Source organism: Scomber japonicus, chromosome 10, assembly GCF_027409825.1.
Source record: "Scomber japonicus isolate fScoJap1 chromosome 10, fScoJap1.pri, whole genome shotgun sequence".
In the NCBI taxonomy this organism is placed as follows: domain Eukaryota; kingdom Metazoa; phylum Chordata; class Actinopteri; order Scombriformes; family Scombridae; genus Scomber; species Scomber japonicus.
In genome coordinates, this window is record NC_070587.1 from 36,402,697 (window position 1) to 36,417,696 (window position 15,000).

Below are 15,000 nucleotides of genomic sequence, written 5' to 3' on the forward strand. Positions count from 1 at the left end.
ACAGGTGGAGAGAGACAGACAGGTGGAGAGAGAGAGACAAGTGGAGAGAGACAGACAGGTGGAGAGAGGAAGACAGTTGGAGAGAGACAGAAACCGCTACCTGTCTCACAGCTGCCTGTTTCACTGCTGCCTGTCTCACTGCTACCTGTCTCACAGCTGCCTGTCTCACAGCTGCCTGTTTCACTGCTGCCTGTCTCACTGCTACCTGTCTCACTGCAGCCTGTCTCACTGCTACCTGTCTCACTGCTGCCTGTCTCACTGCTACCTGTCTCACTGCTGCTTGTCCCACTGCTACCTGTTTCACTACTACCTGTCTCACTGCTGCCTGTCTCACGGCTACCTGTCTCACTAATCTCAGGAAGTAGAGACGTAACTAATAATCACTCACTCATCTGGAAAATTGTTCATTCTTGTTTTTTTTCATCATGTAAATGTTTGAAATAGAAATTTGAAAAAATTAAAGAATCTATTTAAAAAAATGTTTATTTGCATTCAAATCTTTTTCTTTTCCATTTTCAGTTTCAGACTTTTGACCCTTCTGAGGTGAGATGATGATGATGATGATGAAGATAATGAAGATGATGCTGCTGAAGATGACGAAGATGATGTTGATGAAGATGAAAATGATGCTGATGAAGATGATGATGATGATGATGATGATTATGAAGATGATGAAGATGAAGGTGATAAAGATGACGAAGAATATGATGATGATGATGCTGATGAGGATGATGATGAAGATGATTATGAAGATGATGCTGATGAAGATGATGAAGATGAAGAAGATGATGATGATGAGGATTATGAACATGATGAAGATGAAGGTGATAAAGATGATGAAGAAGATGATGATGATGATGATGCTGATGAAGATGATGCTGATGAGGATGATGAAGATGATGAAGATGATTTTGAAGATGATGCTGATGAAGATGATAAAGATGACGAAGAAGATGATGATGATGAGGATGATGATGAAGATGACCAAGATGATATTGATGAAGATGATGATGATGAAGATAAAAATGATGATGACGAAGATGATAAAGATGACGAAGAAGATGATGATGATGAGGATGATGATGAAGATGACCAAGATGATATTGATGAAGATGATGATGATGAAGATAAAAATGATGATGACGAAGATGATGCTGCTGAAGATGACAAAGATGATGCTGATGAAGATGATGATGAAGAAGAAGATGATACTGATAAAGATGATGCTGATGAAGATGTTGCTGATGAAGATGATGCTGATAAAGATGAAGATGATGATTATGAAGATGATGAAAATGTTGCTGATGAAGATGATGGTATGTAAAGGGTTCATATTTAAAATGTTAACATGTAATAATAAAGTCCTGTAGATGTCAGATCTCAGATCCAGCTCTCTCAGATGGGAGGGGTTGTCCTCCAGAGCTGAGACCGGATAATCACAGCTGATCTCTGACAACCAGCAGTCCATCAATCTTAATAAAGAATAAATGATGAAGATGAAAATGATGCTGATGAAGATGATGATGGTGAAGATGATGATGATGAAGATGTTTGCTGATGAAGATGATGCTGATGAAGATGATGAAAATGATGAAGATGATGAAAATGATGAAGATGATGATGAAGATGAAAATGATGCTGATGATGTAGATGATGCTGGTGAAGATGTTACTGATGAAGATGATGATGATGATGATGATGAAGATGAAAATGATACTGATGAAGATGATGATGGTGATGATGATGATGATGGTGATAAAGATGATGTTGATGAAGATGTTGCTGGTGAAGATGTTGCTGGTGAAGATGATGATGAAGATGTAGATGATGGTGATGATGACGAAGATGAAAATGATGCTGATAAAGATGATAATGGTGATGGTGAATATGATGATGAAGATGATGCTGATGAAGATGATGATGATGAAAACGATGCTGATGAAGATGATGAAGATGATGATATGGAAAGGGTTAAAAGACTCTTGTTTTCATATCTAAAATGTTAACATGTAATAAAGTCCTGTAGATGTCCTCAGGTTGTTGAGTCTCAGATCCAGCTCTCTCAGATGGGAGGGGTTGTCCTTCAAAGCTGAGACTGGATAATCACAGCTGGTCTCTGACAACCAGCAGTCAATCAATCTTAATAAATAATAAATGATGAAAATGAAAATGATGCTGATGAAGATGATGATGGTGAAGATGATGATGATGAAGATGTTGCTGATGAAGATGATGGTATGTAAAGGGTTCATATTTAACATGTTAACATGTAATAATAAAGTCCTGTAGATGATGATGATGATGAAGATGATGCTGATGATGCTGATGAAGATGATGAAGATGATGGTATGTAAAGGGTTCATATTTAACATGTTAACATGTAATAATAAAGTCCTGTAGATGATGATGAAGATGATGCTGATGTTGATGAAGATGTTGCTGATGATGAAGATGATGAAGATGATGAAGATGATGATGATGATGAAGATGAGGGTATGTAAAGGGTTCATATTTAACATGTTAACATGTAATAATAAAGTCCTGTAGATGATGATGAAGATCATGCTGATGAAGATGTTTCTGATGATGAAGATGATGAAGATGATGATGGTGATGAAGATGATGGTATGTAAAGGGTTCATATTTAACATGTTATCATGTAATAATAAAGTCCTGTAGATGATGATGAAGATGATGGTATGTAAAGGGTTCATATTTAACATGTTATCATGTAATAATAAAGTCCTGTAGATGATGATGAAGATGATGCTGATGAAGATGATGAAGATGATGAAGATGAAGGTATGTAAAGGGTTCATATTTAACATGTTAACATGTAATAATAAAGTACTGTAGATGCTGATGAAGATGTTGCTGATGATGAAGATGATGAAGATGATGATGATGATGATGGTATGTAAAGGGTTCATATTTAACATGTTAACATGTAATAATAAAGTACTGTAGATGCTGATGAAGATGTTGCTGATGATGAAGATGATGATGATGATGATGGTATGTAAAGGGTTCATATTTAACATGTTAACATGTAATAATAAAGTACTGTAGATGCTGATGAAGATGTTGCTGATGATGAAGATGATGATGATGATGATGGTATGTAAAGGGTTCATATTTAACATGTTAACATGTAATAATAAAGTACTGTAGATGCTGATGAAGATGTTGCTGATGATGAAGATGATGAAGATGATGATGATGATGATGGTATGTAAAGGGTTCATATTTAACATGTTAACATGTAATAATAAAGTACTGTAGATGCTGATGAAGATGTTGCTGATGATGAAGATGATGATGATGATGATGGTATGTAAAGGGTTCATATTTAACATGTTAACATGTAATAATAAAGTACTGTAGATGCTGATGAAGATGTTGCTGATGATGAAGATGATGATGATGATGATGGTATGTAAAGGGTTCATATTTAACATGTTAACATGTAATAATAAAGTACTGTAGATGCTGATGATGTTGCTGATGATGAAGATGATGAAGATGATGATGATGGTATGTAAAGGGTTCATATTTAACATGTTAACATGTAATATTAAAGTACTGTAGATGCTGATGAAGATGTTGCTGATGATGAAGATGATGATGATGGTATGTAAAGGGTTCATATTTAACATGTTAACATGTAATAATAAAGTCCTGTAGATGATGATGAAGATGATGGAGATGATGATGACGAAGATGTTGCTGATGAAGATGATGAAGATGTCTTTATTTTCTCACATTTAAAGTCTGTGTGTTGAAACATTTATCCTCTGAGCCTCTGCTGCCACCTGGTGGCCTCCTGCAGCATCACACCGCTCTGCTTTAAATCACACAGTCCATGATAGAAACAGCAGATGGGATTTAAAGCTGATGATCACTGATGCTATTCTAATAAACATGATGATGATGATGATGATGATGAAGATGATGAAGATGATGATAAAGATGAAGATGAGGATGAAATTGATGAAGATGATGCTGATGATGAAGATGATGATGAAGATGAAGATGAAAATGCAAACCTGAGTCCTAAGTATTGTGGCCTTTTGGGTGAAAGAGGAAGAACTGAATTACTACATTTGTGTGTCACAAAGTAATGGGTTGCCCTCCGTCCTCGGCTGCATCTTCCACTGGTAGAAGAGCTGGTGGCACTGTGGTGGAGACAGTGTGTGATTGGACCAATAGACTGGAGCCAGAGTGATGACAGACACTTAATGAACAATGAGAATAGTGTGATCACTATAGCAACGTGTTGAGGCGTCACCGTGGCAATGTCGTCATCAGCTCCACAGCAGTGAAGCACAGAGGAAGCTTTAACTGAAACATTAACTGGTGTGTTGGTGGTGATGTGTAGTGTTAAGAACCTTCTTCCAGTTGACCTCAGAGTCTTTGGGTTCATGTTCCTTCCTTTCCTCCCTCCCTCCCTCTCTTCCTTCCTTCCTCCCTCCCTCCCTCCTTTCCTTCTTCCCTCCCTTCCTCCATCCCTTCCTTTCCTTCTTCCCTTCCTTCCTCCATCCCTTCCTTCCTTCCTCCATCCCTCCCTCCCTCCCTCCCTCCCTCCCTCCCTCCCTTCCTCCTTTCCTTCCTTCTTTCCTCCCACCTTTCCTTCCTTCTTTCCTTCCTCCTTTCTTTCCTCCCTCCTTTCCTTCCTTCCTTCTTTCCTCCCTTCCTTTCTTTCCTCTTTCCTCCCTTCCTTTCTTTCCTCCCTCCCTTCTTTCCTTCCTTCCTCCCTTCCTTCCTTCCTCCCTTCCTTCCTCCCTCCCTCCCCCCTCCCTCCCTTCCTTCTTCCCTTCCTTCCGTCCTTCCTTCCTTCCTTCCTTTCTTCCTTCCTTCCACCTGTCCTTCCTTCCTTCCTTCCTCCCTCCCTCCCTTCGTTCTTTCTTTCCTCCCTCCCTCCTTTCCTTCCTCCCTCCCTTCTTTCCTTCCTCCCTGCCTCCCTCCCTTCTTTCCTTCCTTCCTCCCTTCCTCCCTCCCTCCACCTCAGCTGCCTCTCTCCCATAATGCAACAGTTGTTATATGCAGAGTCTCTCCCACCTCAGCTGCTGGAGCTTTTAACTCCTTCACACTAGTCACAGGTGTCTTTATATTAGAATCACCTGAGACACATTCACTGCACTCAGCTGATCTCTGTTTCACTCATTGTGAGACTGCTAGCATCAATTAGCTGGACCTCTGCTGAATGATATCCGTCTGTTTAAAGGACGTGAATATTTATGCAATCACTCATTTTACATTATATATTTTTAATTAATTGACATTACTTAGTAGAAAATGTTTTCACTTTGACATTAAAGACTTGTTTTTGTTATATTGACCATGATTTCATTTATAAAAGCAATAAAAGGGGAAAATGTGAATCCTTTAATAAGCAGTGAGTATGAAGCTTAGCTAAAGTTCAGACAGGAAGTCCATCTTTGTTTGCTCACCTCATACTTGTATTTCTCATTCTTCAGTCATTCTGATCCTTCTCACAGCTCATACTGATCTCTGTCAAAGCTCATATTTTCCTTGCTGTTATTTCTGGACCATCAGCTGTTCACATCAGCTGTTCACATCACCTGGTCAAGTCTAACCAATAGCACGCTGACACACCTTCACTGTCAGCCTATCATAGTGCAGCTGTCTGTTTAAATGTTCTCCTTCTCTGCTTAGGTGATTTATTGATGCTGTTCCTCCACATCGCCACCCAGTGTTCAGATTCATCAACGCAGCACTTCAACCTCATCAGCTGATCAGTTTCAGCCTCATGATGACTTTGTTGTGATTTGGCCTGAGATTCATTGATGGCAGTCATCAGCCACCAGCTGCCCAGAGTCATCTGTGTCTGTCCCAACAATCTGCTGGTGGACATTAGTGGTGAAGGAGGAAATGGAAAACTGTCATTCTGGCTTTAAGAGAAATATAATATAGTATGTTGAGGTTTTATGAAGAACATTTGCAGACTGATCTGTTGTCACCATCTCTGTCAACACAGGATGAAACTAAACTGCTGAAGAGTTCAAGAAGATTCAGATCACAGATAAGAAGGAAGAAAAAAGAGATACTACTACTATAACTATTTGTGCAATTAGCATGGAGTCTGACAACAAGGGGCTTTCCGTTGACTCGAAAGCGGTGCCTTGTCTTGTTCTGCTTTCATCCCGTGGAGGAGGGGTTTGTGGTGCACAATATTTTGTGGCGTATGGTGGAGGTGGAAGTCTCTGTCTTTCCACCCTCGGGTCTGGATGTAGCTGTGGTGGTGTTGTTATGGCTGCGGCTGCAGCTGCCATCACCTCCGGAGCACTGGCTGCTTCTCCTTGGTCCACAGCTGGTGCTGGCTGTCCTCTGGGCGGAGCAGAGTCCAGATCGGGATCTAGTTTGAGGCACTGAGATGCAAATGTTAGTGTAGCTTTCCCTGCCTTTTTCTGTCTTCTGTCCCTGAGATTGGCTTCATCAAGCCAACAAGTATAAGCTCTCCAATTAGCTTTAAACTCCTCCCCCTTTTTTTCTTTTGTTTTGACTGACTGATTGTTTCTTTTACTTTTAGTTGGATTTTTAATTGTTCTAATTGTGTTAGGTTAAAACTGCCCGTACATGGAAACCCACACTCTTGAACCCAGATTCCAAGTTGGTCAGTACTTTGTTCACCATATTTTGTGATCACAAACCTAATATTGGGAGAAGACATTACAGGTGGATTTACAGGCGTTTCATCCTTGGAGCCCATTGTGGCAAAAAATAAAATTTGTTTCAGATTTTTAAGGACCTTGGATTTGTATTTATTATTTATTGCTAACTAAAAGTTACTAAAAGCTAACTAAAAGCTAACTAAAGTTTTCTTTTTAATTTAATTGTGTTATTTTTATTAAACTCCTCACTTTTTTTTTTTTTTTTTTTTTTTACAAGTACAGTGAAAAGTAAAAATATCCTATACCCCTACGTTCTTAGAACTTTAAACCTAAATCTAAACGATCGTTGATGGTAATATTCAAAGCTTTTTTAATGTGCACACGGACTGTCTGCTACAGTCTCTATAGGTCCCAGACCCCCCGAAGCTTCAGCGATCCTACAGCGGTAAGCACCTGCCCTGTTAATACGTCTATTACACCCACTCTTGGTGGCGAGGATCTATTATTACTGATTGTACTCACCAGAAAGACAAGGTTGTGTGCCAGAAAAAGTTCCTCGATCACACCGGTGAGTGGGCGTTGGTCCTCACGTGTCAGGTCCCCCACTTCTCTACCCTCTTTGACAGGGAGGTTTGAGGTTTTTGGAGTCCCAGACCCCAGCTGTACAGACTTTAACCTGCAGCGCTGAGTCCCGAACGCCAGCTCACGGGTGACCTGCCGACAACGGCAACTGTTCTGGCAATTTTTTACTCATCAAAAAGCACAAAGCCGGTATGTTGTCTTTCTCTAGTTTATTCAGTCGTCTGCAGACGGACTCCTTGCTGTCTCAGGCGTGAGATGGCAGAGCGAGCCCGGAGCAGAGTAAACAGTCAGATTATATACAATACATTATCATAGAAAGGATGACCTTGTTCTATCAACAGAACAATGTCATCACAATAAGCACGTCATCACGTGTATACAATCAGGACAATAGTTAATCAGTAGATTATAATATACATGATGTTCCATCAAAGTTCAATGATGTTCATTAAATCAGCATTTCATGTCATGGTCAGCAGATTATGACGCACACACATACATCTAATCATATACCATAACTACTCATTTGATCAGACAAGATGAATAATAAGAATTTCCATTACAGCAGCACAGAAACAACCTTTAATCACATTTGTGGTTAGAACCTGAAACATCTTTGATTTAATGAGACACAAAGCTCAGCACTTTCATATTCAATTTAGTATCAATGAAACAAGTGTTGATTAATAATTAAAGACCTGAACTGCTCCTCAAACCATAAAAACTTGATGGACAAGCTGTGTTTACAACCATTGGATAAATGAGTACTGAGTGCTGAAAAACAGTGTGGAGCTATTTAACAAAGAACAGACTTGAGACAGTGAAACAGTCAGCTGTTATACGGTTTCATCTTCACACTCAGCTTAAGTTGAGCAGTCTGGAAAGGTGTGGATCCACCACACGGAGGGCATCAATAAAACAGGAGCTGGCTTCACTTCCTTTTCCTCGCACCACGTCGATCACTTCTCGAGCTTTGTTCGCTCGCGTTTCTGTTCTGGCCGACTCCATTTCACCATCATTTATAACACCAAACTCAAGAAGTTTATCTAGAAGCTGGTCTAGATTAGATTCAGACACTCTGCTAACAAACTGTGTCCGAACCTTCCTCAGCCTCTCCTCTGCTGGGACGATGTCCTCAGCTGGGTGATTCCTCTGCTGGGAGTCTGTCCCCTGTTGGGAGATTCTTCTGCTGGGTTGGTTCCCCCTGCTGGGAGATTCCTCTGCTGTGCTGCTTTCCCCCACTGTGGCAGTGTGCCCTGCTGGGAGGGTCCTCTGTGGATTTTCACTTCTTGGACCTGGAAGAGAAGCAGAGACTGTAGTTCAATAACCCAACATTCACTTTAAACAATGATCAACATCTTTGATTCAGAAAGGAAATGTGGAAAAATCTTTTCCAGCAGTCAGTAGACCAAATACTTTTCCATCCAGAGAGATTGATCTAAATTACATCGTTTTACATTCCTAAATAAAAGCTCTCAGACTTCTGTAACATCATCTGAAGGCTGAATCACCAATCCAGAAGTGGATCTTTGATTTGTTAGTAGAGTAATAAAGTCAATAATAGTTTTACAACTGGTGTCTAAACTCTGACACAAGGTGAAAGCTTTACCTGTCAGTTTCACCACCCGATTCCACACCGGTGTCCTCTCTTGGTTTTGGACCATCAGAGTCACTTCCTCTTGGTTTGCAGGGAGGAAAACCTCAAAGGTTGGGAAGAAGTTTGGTCCATAGTCTGGTTCAAATGTTGAATCCTGGAAACCAGAAGCAAAGCATCATTTTCACGCCTGTTGTATAAAATGTTTATCTATCACTCTGATCATCAATCTATTTTACAAAATACATATAATAGTCAAGCTTGTTATCAGTAAACGTGTATCAGAAGTAGGGTTGAGTACCTTTTACATTTAAACATATATAACAGGTGCAAACTATATATAAATATATATTCACATTACTATTGTAGAGCCTTTATTAATCATATTTCTTCTAAACATATTTATTAGCACTGTTCTCCCACAATGCATCTGTGTAGCTGTGGCTATTATAGAGTAACCATGGTGACACCATCACTGAGTTTAGTAGCTGTAATGATGTTGAAGGATGATGAGCTTTAATTTACAGAGATTCAGCACTGTTTAATTTGACGTGAATCAATACTCGGTAGTATCGACATAGTTTGGTCGGTACCGTTAAAAGTAGCGACCTCGGTACCCAACCCTGATCAGAAGTGACTCACCTCAGGCTGGATTATGGAGGCTTCAGGTTCACAGTGAACGCTGTAGCTTTGACCAACGCTGAGATGACATTTGGAGGAGATCTTAATGTACTCAGCTGGTTCTTGTTGGGCGGCAACCTTCAGTAACAAGACATGTTTATTATGGTGTTTATTATCAGAGATAGACAATGAATTCTCTGAGTTATTCATATTCTGTTATTGTACGTGCTGGACATCTAGAAATGAATCTAGACATGTTGTAGGTGGAAATAAACAAGTGTCCCTCACTGCGGTGGCATCTTATAAAACTGTAATGTTTGTTTTATCTGTCGAGGAAATCCTGTAGAAGCAGTTCTATGTTGAAATTATAGATACAGTTATGTTGTTAAGTATAACAAGAAAACATGGAGGCAGCAACACGCTACCATGTTAAATACTTTAAATGAATTTTACTCACTATTCAATATGTATGCCACCTGATGGTGGAATCACAAGGGACAGTGTGGCAGACAATAATAGACTCTAGACATAAACCAGAAAAAGCTAAAAACTAAATGTTATTCTTTCCAGTTCAGACTGGACAATCATACTGTTCTTAACACAGCTTGCAAAGCTTTAATAACAGTTCTAGAGGAGTGAAGCAGGACCGACTGTAGAAACAGCTGTGCTAACTAATGTTTAGTTTATTTAGTTTAGTTTATTAGGATCCCCATTAGCTGTTACCCAGGCAACAGCTACTCTTCCTGGGGTCCATGTTAAAATAAATACAACAATGTATGTTACATACTGTACATACTGTATGACAGATACTTTTACCTCACTCAGAGGAATGTTGTCCTGCAGCAGTAATACGTCAAGTATTCGATCATCACCATGCGGAGGTCGGAGGAACAGCAGAACCTGGCCACTGATTGGTCGTATGATGTTCATAAACCTCTGAACAACGTCCCAGACGAGGCCCAGGAGAGAGAAGTGAGGGACATTCACAACCACATGAGTGTCTGTAATCTCCAGCGGCTCCAGGATGCTCATTCCATCATCAGTGATGTGGACGACAGACAGCAGACCTTCAGGGAGCGGAGCTGTGAAAACACATTTATGTTACTAACAACAACCTCAATATATGTTAGTACTCATTTTACTTGATGTGTAGGATTCTCAGTTTGGTCAGTGAGGAATTAAACAGTTTGGACTGGCTGGACAAATCATCCAACACAACTGTCAGTGTTGGTGGGTGGGAAGCCGGTGAGGGATTTTGAGTCATCTTGAGAAGAAAAATTTTAAAATTTCTCTTTATGACAAAATCAGACTTGTATGAAATGAAGAAAGATTACATTTTAATGGACAGTCTGGCTTTAATTGAATGGGGCATGTGGATTATTTTACTATCATGACTCTAAACCTGAGCAAACGCTGTATTGCTTTACAATGTCATTCCCAAAAATGTAATGAACACATTTATTTCCCCAGATGATGAACCCTTTTCACTTTCCTCATCGGCCTCTCTCAGGATAAACTGTGCATGTTTAGCTCCGACATTGGTGAGATCAAAGAACTGATAAATCATCAGTGTTTGTTCATCTTGTGGTTGTAGTGAACTCTGCAGCCTGTAGGAGGCGCTAACAGGAGTCTTATTATTGTTTTAATAAAACTCACAAAGCACAATAATCATCTTACCATCCATGATTTCACAGTGTGGCAGGTGGAGCTGACTGACAGCACCGTCAGGACTGTGGATGTTGAACAGCGGACCTGCAGCCGTCTTGCCAGCTGGTTGTAGAAGTCTTTCGTCCCATTGGACAGTCCTGTACTGTAGCTCCGCCTCCTGAACCGTACCAAACACCAGTCCAGTCAAAGTACACCTGAACACACCTGGACCAGGACAGCTGAACCTGGAGGACACAGAGGACCTGATCACACAACACAAACCTTTTCTTGGTTTGAATGAATAAAAAGTAAAGTTGCTGAACAGCTGGATGAGATGTGAGTGAAGCAGCAGCTGCAGGAGTTTGAAGTGAAAGTGAAGCGTCATCACTGAAAGGAGCCGATGAGGTTGAGGGTTGAATATTTGGCCTCAGCTCTGAAGTACAACTCCTCCCATCTGACAGAACTGAACCTGAGATACAACAAACTGTCTGATTCATCATGAAGCATCTGTTTTAGTTACCTGTATGAAATGTTTGCAGACTCAGTCAGCACTTTGGGTGTGAAGTCCTAAAATGGAGAAAGTGACAACATTAGTTAGAGAAACTGAGCAGCTCACCTTCACAGTGGTACAGCTGACAGGATCCTCACTGCTTCAGTTTCTACTCCACCTGCACTCTTTACTGTTTAGTCATCACTTCTTTAACTTTACATTGTGCAGTGAAATGATGCTGCTAGACTACGTTAGACAGCAGCTGGTGGCTTCACAGATGAGTGAGAGGAGAAGAAACGACAGCTTGAAGATCACACAGATGACAGCAAATCAGGTTCAAGAGTGTTGAATGAAAAATGGACATTTGTATTGGTTGTACCTGCCGGTAAATGATCCCAGTCATATTCTCTATGCACTCAAGCTGCTGCTGCTGCTGTTTCAGCCTCTCTGGATCATCAGGATCCAGCTGATCCTTTGTGTTGGATGTGGACGGATCAGCTGGGAGATTAGAGGATGTGGAGAAGAAGACACACAGCAGATGTTAAAGTCACTTCTAGACATGAAGCTTGTGGCCCAGTGGGCAAAGACACAAAGAGAAAGCTGCAACACAAAGTCCCAGTTTAAGACTGGACAGAGACTTTGTCCACATGTCTCCTGTTGGTCTCTACTGGAAAACCTTCAATAAAATCACTTAAAGACGACAAACACAGTCACGTTTCATTAAAGACCCAAAACCAACGTTAAACTGGATTTACAAAGTGTCCATAAAGAATAGTTTTATTCCTTTGTTTCAATCATTACAGTGGAACAAACTGTCTAAACAACATTTTAAATCCAAACTGAAATTAAACTGAATTCAACTTCTTGCAGTGAGGCAACACAACATCTTTCACAACAATAAGAACAGATCAGAATAGTCCCCTAGAGTGCAAGGTGATATCTTCTAGTGTTGTGTTGTCTGACCAAAATATTGACTTCATGGATATAAAACAGAGAAAATCAGGAAATGGCTCCGTCCAAAAGTAACAAAATCCTCCTACCAGCCTCTCTGCCACAAAATGAGTCAGAGTCAAACCTCACTTTAGAGATTTTGTGATTACAGCGGTTCCTGATTCCCAGACCAACTTGAGACTGATCCTAGGGCTCTGACAGAGATGGAGCTGAGCCGAACCCTTAGGCTGCATTCAGACATTAGCCCTGGATGAAAACAAGGAGCCCTCTCATCTCTCATTCATCTGAATGGAGGCAACGCAGCGAGCTACACAAACACAACGCAGGCTCGTCCAATAGAAAAGCTGAACCTGGTCCAACTTGTGCTGCAACAAAATGTGACATCATCCAACAAGAAACTGTGTTGATAGATGACAAACATGCAAAGACACATTCCTGCTGGATTCCTTTGTAATGGGAACGCTGCATTTCTATTACAAACAACTATGCAGTGTTTAGTGTGTGATAAAGCATCAAACACATGATTAGTGTTCCCAGCTAGTACTTCCTGTCTCACCTGAACCTTAACAACACACCGTACCAACGAAGCCTCCTGTGTTGTTTTCACTCTGAATCCTGATAAGTGAACAAACGCACCATGGTGCATTCAAAGTGGAATAAAAACTGGTGGACAGAGCCAAGTCACAAACACACTTCAGTCCACAGACACAATCTCAACTAGTCGTCTTTAAATGTGTATTTTGTCACAATCACACTTTGAAGCGGTCACAGTCTCAACACTCACGTCCTTTATGTGTGGCAGGTGTAGCGCTGTCCCGCCTGTCCTCCACCCTGCAGGAATAAATACAAACACAGCAGTTATCTGGACTGGCTTATGAAGAGGCTTCAAATAATCAGACTGTATCTCTTCACTAAAGATAACTCTGTGATTCCACACAACCACCAAGCTGTTCATCATCATGTGGACTTTCCAATCCAGCTGTGACTTAATTAAGTGTGGACTTATATGGACTTGTGGTGCGTCCCACAGCACAAATGTAGCTCAGTAATATTAATATTTACACACCCAGAAAATGTCCTTAAAGGGAAAATCAAGGTTGCTCACATTGAGGTAAATGATTGAAGTATATTTGTGCTCTCAGTAGAAACAGTCTCTTACTTTAAGTCTGAGGATCCAGCTTCATGAGTGACGTCTGGAGGATGATGTTCAGACACACAGGTGGATACTGGAGACTCTGATTTCTGCTCTTCCTCCACACAAACTCTCTTTTTCTGGTTTCCAGTCAGTGTGACAGGAAAACATTTAGAATCAGAGAACCTAGACACATACAGTAGATACGCTGATATATTTCAGACACTGACATCAGGAAATGACATCATATCAAATGATTATACAGTTAGAGTTGGAAGAAAAGGCTCTGCTGTTTGACAGAGGCTCAGCAGGAAAATGAATCACCTTTTAATAAACATTTTATACATGTCATTATTATTAAACCTTTATTTAACAAACGTGAACATGAAATCTCAGATCAATCAGCTCTGATAAAAAGGAAGTTGGGGTGGTGGAGAGTAATCAATGATGAGTGTGAGCTTATACACCTGAACAGCTGTATGAATATGAAAGGATGTGATTGGTCAGCTGGTGGCCCAGAAGCTGATGAATGAGCCAATGAAGGTGAAGCATGAATGAAACAGCTGATGCCAATCACTTAATGACAATATGACTTCAGTGCTCCTTTCTCCTCTCACACCTTCACTGTACCTGGAAATACTGGATCTGTGATTGGATGCTGACTGGATCATCCTAAATATCACCTCTGAGACAAAAACATGAGCTCACCAATATGACTGACTTCACCACTGTACTGACCTCAGAATCTCCAGTCCACAGTCTGGACTCTCCAGTCCAGCAGACAGCAGCTTCACTGATGAATCAGACAGTTTGTTCCAGCTCAGGTCCAGATGTGTCAGATGGGAGGGGTTGCACTTCAGAGCTGAGGCCAAAACTTCACAGTGAGTCTCTGAGAGTCCACAGTCAATAAGTCTGTAATGACACAAATATTCCAACATATGTTATCATGAAAGAGGAAACTTTATATTTACTTCATGCATTTGATGATCAAACAGTTTGATGCTCATTATTTTGATGTACATTTATTCTTCACATCAGTGTGTGTGTGTGTGTGTCTGTGTATGTGTGTGTGTGTGTGTGTGTGTGTGTGTGCCTGTGGGTTTGTGTGTGTCTGTGTCTGTGTGTGTGTGTGTATGCATGTCTGTGTGTGTGTGTGTGTGTCTGTGTCTGTGTGTGTGTGTGTCTGTGTGTGTGTGTGTCTGTGTGTGTCTGTGTGTTTGTGTGTGTGTCTGTGTATGTGTGTGTCTGTGTGTGAGAGTGTGTGTGTGTGTGTCTGAGTGTGTGTGTCTGTGTGTGTGTGTGTGTGTCTGTGTCTGTCTGTCTGTATATATGTGTGTGTGTGTGTGTGTGT

General features: G+C 40.6%; 1 long non-coding RNA gene across 1 annotated transcript in view; it reads right to left on the reverse strand.

Moving 5' to 3' along the window:
• Positions 1–13,792, reverse strand: part of LOC128367067 (uncharacterized) — a 42,082-nt gene extending 28,290 nt beyond the window's left edge. Inside the window, exon 1 of the long non-coding RNA XR_008321905.1 lies at positions 13,677–13,792. This is a non-coding gene — a long non-coding RNA (uncharacterized LOC128367067). The remainder of the gene's footprint in view (positions 1–13,676) is intronic.
• Positions 13,793–15,000: the final 1,208 nt, after the last annotated feature.